Here is a 9224-nt window from a genome sequence, read left to right as displayed (position 1 = left end):
GATGCTGAGGCTGAAACTCTAATACTTTGGCCACCTGATACAAAGAGCTGACTCATTGGAAAAGACCCTGATGCTGGGAAAGATTGAGGGCAGGAGGAGAAGGGGATGGCAGAGGATGAGATGGCTAGATGGCATCACCGACTCGATGGACATGAGTTTGGGTGGACTCCAGGAGTTGGTGATGGACAGGGAGGCCTGGCGTGCTGTGATTCATGGGGTTGCAAAGAGTCGGACATGACTGAGCGACTGAACTGAACTGAACTGAAGTGACTATGAAAGAGTTGCTGTTGTTCAATTGCTTAGTCATGTCCGATTCTTTGCAACCCCATGGACTACAGTATGCCAGGCTTCCCTGTCCATCACCAACTCCCAGAATTTGCTCAAACCCATGTCCATCGAGTCAGTGATGCCATCCAACCATCTCATCCTCTGTCATCCCCTTCTTCTCCTGCCTTCAATCTTTGCCATCATCAGGATATTTTCCAATGAGTCAGCTCTTTGCATCAGATGGCCAAAGTATTGGAGTTTCAGCTTCAGCATCAGTCCTTCCAATGAATATTCAGGGTTGATTTCCTTTAGGATGGACTCTTTGGATCTCCTTGCAGTCCAAGGGACTCTCAAGAGTCTTCTCCAACACCATGGTTTAAAAGCATCAGTTTTGGTGTTCAGCCTTCTTTAAGGTCCAACTCTCATATCCATACCTGACTACTGGATAAACCATAGCCTTGACTAGATGGACTTTTGTCGGCAAAGTAATGTCTCTGAAAGGGTAAGGACATCTAAAAGTTCCTCCATAAAAGCAACAAAATAAATCTTGCAAAAAATGATCAGAATCGATTTTTATCAGAACTTTAGAAGTTAACTAAAGTCTTGCAGCAATCTAGAGAGTATTTAATCAAGAAAAATGATGGCAGCAGGATAAAACCAGTGAGCATCGGTCATGCTTTCAGTACCTCAAGTTCCATCTCTTGCTTTCAGTTTTAATAGGAGCCTCAAAAACTAATTGGCAACAGCTATGGTGAAAACTAGCAGCCTGGAAGCACTGCAGGGGGGTAGAACTCAACTCCAACTTGTTCAAAGCCTTGATTTCAGAGAATTATTATTTGATCTCTCTTGTGAGTCCCTGGAAGCCCATTTGCAAGGCTGCTGTGTTTGACTAACTCAGAACTTGTCCATGTCAAATGCCTTTTCCTTGGGTGAGGGTGGAGGTGACGGGGTAAGCATTTGTTGGAAAGAGGAGAAATGCAGGATGGTTTTTCCTCATCCTCCTGGGACCATAGTGACTGTGATCAGAGATCTGCCTCTTTCAGTGTTCTGGGTTCCTATGAGTTCTTGCTGCTGTTGCTGTCACTCTTGCTGCTGCCAAAAGTTTGCTTGGGAGCTGGGGCAATAGAGAATGCAAATAAGAGAAACCCAGGAGATATTTTTCCACTTTCTACATGTTAAAGGACCCGTTCCCACTCTAAAGCCAGAACTAAACTGCTGCTCGTTGAGCTCTCTGTGGACACTGGTGCTTACTTTTAGGTTTTAGCATGTGTTGAGTGGAAGCTTCAGGTTACTGGAGGGTAAAGAAAAAAACAAATACAAAAATATAACACACCACTGGCCCAGTGCTATTTAGAATTCTGCCCTCCTCCCCCAGCCACCTGCCATATTCACTTTCTGGAGTCCTCATGCTGCTGCTCCAAACCTTCTCTCCAGGTTTATAGCTACATTCAGTGGGTATATTTACTTCTTCTTACCCAGAGCCAGACCCTAATCTATTTCCCTTCTTTCTCTTTATGAGCCATTTCAATTAAGCAATCTGGTCATCTTGTGCATATTTTTTTCTGTGTTTGTTCTGGAACAAGACAGAAAAAAAATGGAAAAGAAGAAAGGAAAGATGACATGGAGGGAGGGTAAAATGTGAAAACCTAGGAAAATTAGAACAGAGGAAGGAAAGAGGAAAGATCTCCAATACTATACATTGTTGGAAAACATCCTGATTCCTAGAAACTTTACTCTGTCTAAGTGGTAGATGAAATCAAATTTTTATACAGGAATGAATATTTCAAAGCAGAGCATCATAAGCTTAAAACTGTGTTTTGTCTTCCCTTCTTGTCAGACTGTACTTACAGGACTTTGCGATTTGTTTTATTTAGGGATCTCCAATAATAGATCTGACATGTCAAGTGTCTGTTTGCTACAGAAATAAAACAATTGCAGGTTGCCACCACACTGCAACATCATCAGTGTTTTCTGATGCTTAAGTTGTCTAGCAAGAGAATAATATCTGTCCTGTGTTTCAATCTCACTCCATTTTATGCAAGTCTGGGACTGTCAGGTAAACTGATGCATTGGTTATCCAAAGGTTTGAAGATAGTGTAGTGGTTATCACATTCACCTAACACATGAAAGGTCCCCGGTTTGAAACCGGGTGGAAACATGGGTTCTCATCTCACTTCTGAGTCTTTAGGGCTTCCTTGGTAGCTCAGAGAGTAAAGAATCTGCCTGCAATCCAGGAGACTCAGGTTTGATCCCTGGGTTGTGAAGATTCCCCTGGAGAAGGGAATGGCACACCTCCAGTATCCTTGCCTGGAGAATTACACGGACGAAAGAGCCTGGCGGGCTACAGTCTGTGGGGTCACAAAGAATCGGACACGACTGAAGCAACTTAGCAAGCATGCAGAATGAATTCTATTCACGTTAGTTTCTGTTGGAAATGAAGAGAGAGTTTTTTCCTCAGAAAACAGACTTCTCTTTGCATTAGGTTTTACAATTCTTTCTGGGTTTTATGTGTGAAAGATTTGTATTTGGCATAGGACCAGAACTCCATTTTTCCTCTCTTTCTAGGCTCTGCTGGTTGATGCAGGTAGGCTTGTGAACGCTGAACAAGGAGTTAGAGCTTTAAATTCTATTCTCACTCTAATCTGTTCCTAGTGATTCCTTTAGAGATGTTTGCATCCCGCTATGGGCTTCCTAGTGGAGCTAGTGGTTAAAAAACCTGCCTGCCAATGTAGGTAGATGTAAGAGATGCAGGCAACCCACAACAGCATTCAGGGTGCAGTCAATAGGGTCGCAAGGAGTTGGACACACTGAAGTGACTTAGCACGCATGGACGCACGTGTGGGCTCTAAAGCTAATCATGATCAGCTGTGAATAAGAATCCACCTTCAATGCAGTAGACCCTGGTTCGATTCCTGGGTCAGGAAGATCCCCTGGAGAAGGGAAAGGCTACCCATTCCAGTTTTCTGGCCTGGAGAATTCCACAGAGTGTATAGTACATGGGGTCACAAAGAGTCAGACACGACTGAGCAACTTTCACTTTTCCTAGAAGAGAGCATTTCCTAAATGTTCTTGCAGGTGTTTTGGATATAACATAAAGATTTTTTTTCTCTCTATGAAATTTTATTAATTTAGGAAGTCTGCCGTGTTGGGAAACTTTGCAACTTTGTTATTATCAAAAGCAAGTTGAACTAAGTTTTAGCCTTTTTAACCCAGGTTTCATGGAAGGGGACTTTAGACATTATCTAAGCCAGAGATTTTTAGTGTTGGAAGGTAGGTATCAGAATCACATAGATGGTCCTGCTTCTGGACAGGGGACAAGGGACTAGCAGGGTATCCCTATTTCTGTACATTTATTGAATGTACAGCAAAAAAACCATTTTCAGAATACTAGTCATAGCTCAAAATATTTCAAGTAACTGAGATGGGTGCTGCTTCTGCCTGGAATATGGAATGTCTCCAGATACCTGAGTAGACAGCTGCTTAGGATCACATGGCATTTATTATATAAGGTCTGTAAAGCAAGACTGTTTAACAATAAATATTTTCACCAGTGATTGTATGTGTGAATGTAAGAGTTGAGTAGAAAAATTATAATTTATGTAAAACCAAAAAAGCCAAGATTGAACTGCTCAGGGTTGTGATTCTCCCAAATAAGCACACAGGATTAGAAGATGCCAATGATGGGAATGACTCTGTGTAAATGAAACCATCCACGTGTTGGAGTCAATTGTTCCTACGCCTGTGAGCTCCTTAGAGCAGGACACAGGTCTTCACCTCTGCAGCTCTTTGAGTTGTACATTCATTCACTGAATTATTGGGGACACACTACAGCCCAACGCTACACTAAGCATGGAGATCATGGTGAACAAACTTTGATACCCTGCTTAGTGCAGGGTTGAAAACAAGGTAGCTTTTAATAATCTTTTACTAAACTGAATTCTCTTTCATTTTCCCTCCCTCCCTTTGTTCTGCAAATATTCATTGATAATGTTAAGTTATCAGTGTTTACATATCTATTCTGTGTTTTTTAAAGATACATTTAAAGGTACTTCTGCCTGGCTTGCAGAATTTGAGCTCATAAATAGGTTTCCTGATCTTTACTCATTACCAAGAAAATTTTTAGAATGAGTGATGAAGGGCTTAACATCATTTTCATTCATTGCCTTTCTTCAGAGATTCTTGTATTACATCCTGAGTCTTTTTTTTTTTTTTTGAGTTTTTTTTCTTTTTTTTAGTTCTATTTATTTATTTACTTTACAATATTATAGTGGTTTTGCCATACATTGACATGGATCCTCCATGGGTGTACATGTGTTCTCCATCCTGAACCCCCCTTCCGCCTCCCTCCCCATCCCATCCCTCTGGGTCATCCCAGTGCACCAGCCCCGAGCACCCTGTATCATTCATCGAACCTGGACTGGTGATTCGTTTCACTTGTGATAATTTACATTTAATCACTAACATATCTTCTTTCTCAATCCTCCTTTAAGGTTATTTTTGTAACAAGAATCATTAATTTAGATTATTGCCATATATGTCTTCTATAAAATATAACCGACTGACACTGGGATTTTGTCTATACATTAAGCTATCTTTCCCTTAGACAGATGATTTACATTTGCATTTTTATGTCTTTTTACATTCTTTTATTGTCAGAGTTAGTAAGGGATCTATCTCCCTGTATATTTATTTTATCTCCCAAAACATCAAGAACAGCTGTTGTTGTTTATTTAAAAAAAATAGATACTTGACTTTGGGTAATATAATCTATTTTTCTTTCTGACCTTCAACAGTGACATTTGCTTTCATACTGCCTGTGGGTTTGTGTCTGTAGTGCTGGATTATCCAAATGAGTAAACATCAAATCTCATTACTTTGCAAGGAAAACATGGTTATTAATCTATTCAGTAATTGTATTCAGATTACATTCTGTTTTGTTTCCTTTTCTTCAAAGTTTCCCACATACTTTGTACTGCTGTTTCTGGTTACTATTGAAATGGTGAATCTTTGAACATGGTGGGAAAGAGAAGTAGAGTATACAGGTCAATTTTTTAGGATCTAATTGCTTTTGTTTTAGCTAAATATTGCAAATTGAGTGGCTCTCAATCCTATTTAATCTGTATTGTTAGTGAATATATCTCTTGTTATCATGAATTACCTGGAAATACCATCACTGATCATGAGATGGCAGAATAAAAAATTGTCAGAGAAGGAAGACAACTTAGGCTAATTCCAGAATTCCCTGAAATTACAGGCAAATCGTATGTAAATGGTATATATGTGAAGACATATTATTTCCTGGGCAGAAAAACCCTTAGTTTCCAGTAGATTCTTAGTTATCCTCTATCCCCTCAAAATTAAGAACAACCATTCTAGATCAACCTGCCACTTTTTTTAAATGAGAAAATAACCCTTCAATTGTAGTTACTGAATTATATGCTCACACTTCTGGGTCTGTTTCATGTTCTAGTTTCTTCAGAATATTTCTTCTAAGAAGGAGAAAGTTGCTGTTTATACCTCTTATGCTTCTCTTAAATTCAGTCAACCCTCTGTATCCATGGGTTCCAAATCTGCAGATTCAACCAAATATGGATTGAAAATATTTGAAGAATATTCCAGAAAGCAAAAGTTAAATGTGCTGCTGTAAGCAACTACTTACATGGTATTTATGTTGTATTTATAACTGTTTATACAGCATTTGCATTGTATTAGGTACTATGAGTAATCTAGAGATGATTTAAAGTATATAGGAGGATGTGGGTAGGTTATATGCAAATACTACATCTTTATAAAAGTGAATTGAACATCCTTGGATTTTGGTATCTGTAAGGGGTTCTAGAGTTAATCCACTGAAGATTCCCAGGGGTGACTGTATGTGATCCACAAATATATGGCCACTTGTCCTTAGAGCCTCTAACATCTGCAGCCAGAGGAACTCTTCCGGGAGTGGGCCGTGAAACTCTTTCGTAGAGTTTACTGACTCCCCAGGATGAAATGACTCCAACAAGAAAAGACTGTTGCATCCCATGTCCATATTCCATTGGTGTCCATTCTTAGAGAGGTACTAGAAATCAGACTCTCCTTCTTTCTCAGGTTTTGTTCTTTTTGCTATTCTTGTGTTTATTGTTTTCTATTATTATTTGCCTAGCAGCATCATATTCTGTCCTTGATATTCAAACAGAGTAGGTATAGGAAAGTTGATCTACACGGCAGGTATTCAGAAAAGGTGGATGCAAATTAAGCATCTGTATGTTAATATGGAAAATATAAGTACTAATTCAAATAATTAGTTGAAGTAGGGGGTTGGTATTCTTTTACCAAAACCTTAGTAACGAATAAAAGTTTTACTGCTGCTAAACTGAAACTATCTACCTTTGGCTAACATTCCTGGATTTCATGCTCGTGTTTTCCCTAATAATGACTTTAAATGTTTTCTTTCCCCTTCTGACCTGTGGAAACAGCTTTCTCAGGAGCGTTGCCATGGTACCCAAATAGCGTGGTCCTGCTTCAGGGATTACATAAGTTAAAACAGCTGTTGATTTTCTATTGGTCTGTGAAATGGAGCTGGACTTTAGAACTCTCAGAATATGCCTTAGGTTTCCCAGTACACCATTGTGATCAGTGGCAGGTGACAGCCTCAGTGTGTGGCTACTTCCTAAACTTTAGTTTTCACATTTTAGCCAGAAGAAAAGACTTCCCTACTCATGCAGGGAAGGGGATCATGGGAAGAGTGTAGGGTAGGAGGGGAAGCAATGAAATGAGAAGTGGAAATGAGGACTATATCCATTCTTATGCATCTATATGACCCTGCATGTATCTTCTCATGTGTTACTTCACTGCTCTAAACTTCAGAGTTGGGCGGGACCATGAAATAGCCCATCGTTTCTATAAATTTTATGTTATTTACCAAAATGTAAAAGAGTATTATGAATTAAATTTAATTTAAAAATTTGTTACTGTAAAATAAAACAGATCTGGAAGACCACACATCAAAAATGTATTGCCTATTTTTTAAATTAAAATATATAGTTGATTTACAATGTTGTGCCAATCTCTGTTGTTCAGCAAAGTGACTCAGTTTTATACATATATACCTTCTTTTTGAAATATTCTTTTCCATTACAGTTTATGCCAGGAGATTAGCTATAGTTCTCTGTGCTGTTGAGTAGGACCTTGTTGTTTATCCAGTTAAATGTAATAGTTTAATTACAATTAAACTACCAATTGTACCAATCCCAAATTCCCAGTCCATCTCTCTCCTTCCACTCCCTCCCTTGGTGTATCACCTATTTTAAAATAAATTTTAATAATTACTACCATAATGGCACCCCACTCCAGTACTCTTACTTGGAAAATCCCATGGACGGAGGAGCCTGGTAGGCTCCAGTCCATGTGGTCGCTAAGAGTCAGGCACGACTGAGCGACTTCACTTTCACTTTTCACTTTCATGCATTGGAGAAGGAAATGGCAACCCATTCCAGTGTTTTTGCCTGGAGAATCCCAGGGACAGGGGAGCCTGGTGGGCTGCCATCTATGGGGTTGCACAGAGTTGGACACGACTGAAGTGACTTAGCAGCAGCAGCAGCAGGTCAAGAAATATACATCTACCAGCCACCTCAGTAGGAATTCATGCCCCACCTTAATCATATCTCTCCTTTTATTCTCCCAAGGTAATTACAATGCCTATCTATATAAGAAGTAGTTCCATTTGTTTCTTGAAAGTTTTCTCACAGAAATCTCTATCCCTGGGCATTGTGGTTTGGTTTTGCCCATTTGGGGATTTGATATGTCTTTTAAGTCAATGTGCAGGCTTTCCCTCCATCTCTGTTCTTTTTCTTGTTATTTATCTGTTGAAAAACTGAGCCTTTAGAGTTTCCTATAGTCTCTCTATTTTTGATCACATGGTTGTGGTGCGCTGTACCCTGTTCTTATGTTTACTGTACGTACTCAGTTGCTTTAGTCGTGTCTGACTCCTTGCAACCCCATGGACCATAGCCCACCAGACTCCTCTGTCCATGGGATTTTCCCAGCAAGAATACTGGAGTGGTTGCCATGCCCATCTCTAGATCTTCCTGAGCCAGAGATTGAACCCACATCTCTTGTGTCTCTGCATTGCAGGAGCCACTGGGGAAGAGATTTACTGTATTTCCTACAAATTGGCAATGGTGGTTTGCAGGCAGCCTTGGGCTTCGGCTTTTATTAATAGATCTATCGCTCCAGTTTTTGCTTTTCTTCTTCACATTCTCCATCTGGGTCCAAATTTCCTCTGTTTATCAGGACACAGTCATGTTGGATGAGGTTCACCGTAAGGAACTTACATTAACTCTGTCATCAGCAAAGATTTTTTTTCAAAATAAGGTCACATTCACAGGTACTGGAGATTAGAATTTCAGCCTATTCTGGTAGGTCACAATTCAGTTCTTAACAAGAGATAAATACTTGACCATATGAATCTCGAAGCTTATTGTGATAGTTTCAAAGTTATTTTTCAGAGATAGCTAAGATTTAGATGGGTGAGATGCATCGCACTTTACAGCTGCTGTGCTTACCAAAGCCCTCACAGCAGTAAAGGAGCTGAAAATCTACAGAGAAATTCAGTTTTTGACAATTTGACAAATGCCTGTCTTCTTGATTTTCTAATCAGACATGCCATCATATATAATGATCTTTTAAAATGTTTTAAGCTAATCAAGATCAAGGCAGGTCAGAATTTTAATGAGATTTCTCTAAGCTCAACTCAAGTACCCTGAAATTTCTTCAGGCAGAAATAGTAGCATTGACATTGTTTCCATCAGTGCATGTTTTACCCCTGAGTATAAAGTGGACACATAAGAATTCTAGAATTAATTGTAGGTGAATACAATTATTCTTAAATTATTTGAAAATGAATGACCTCAGAATTTGGGTGATTCTAATTCATGTGGATATTTGCTTCAACCAGGAATCATATTCTAATT

The sequence above is a fragment of the Bos grunniens genome, chromosome 23, assembly GCF_055505025.1.
Source record: "Bos grunniens cultivar Pamir isolate PY7600 chromosome 23, Bosgru_T2T1.0, whole genome shotgun sequence".
Taxonomy (NCBI): Eukaryota; Metazoa; Chordata; class Mammalia; order Artiodactyla; family Bovidae; genus Bos; species Bos grunniens.
This window is presented reverse-complemented; position numbering follows the sequence as displayed.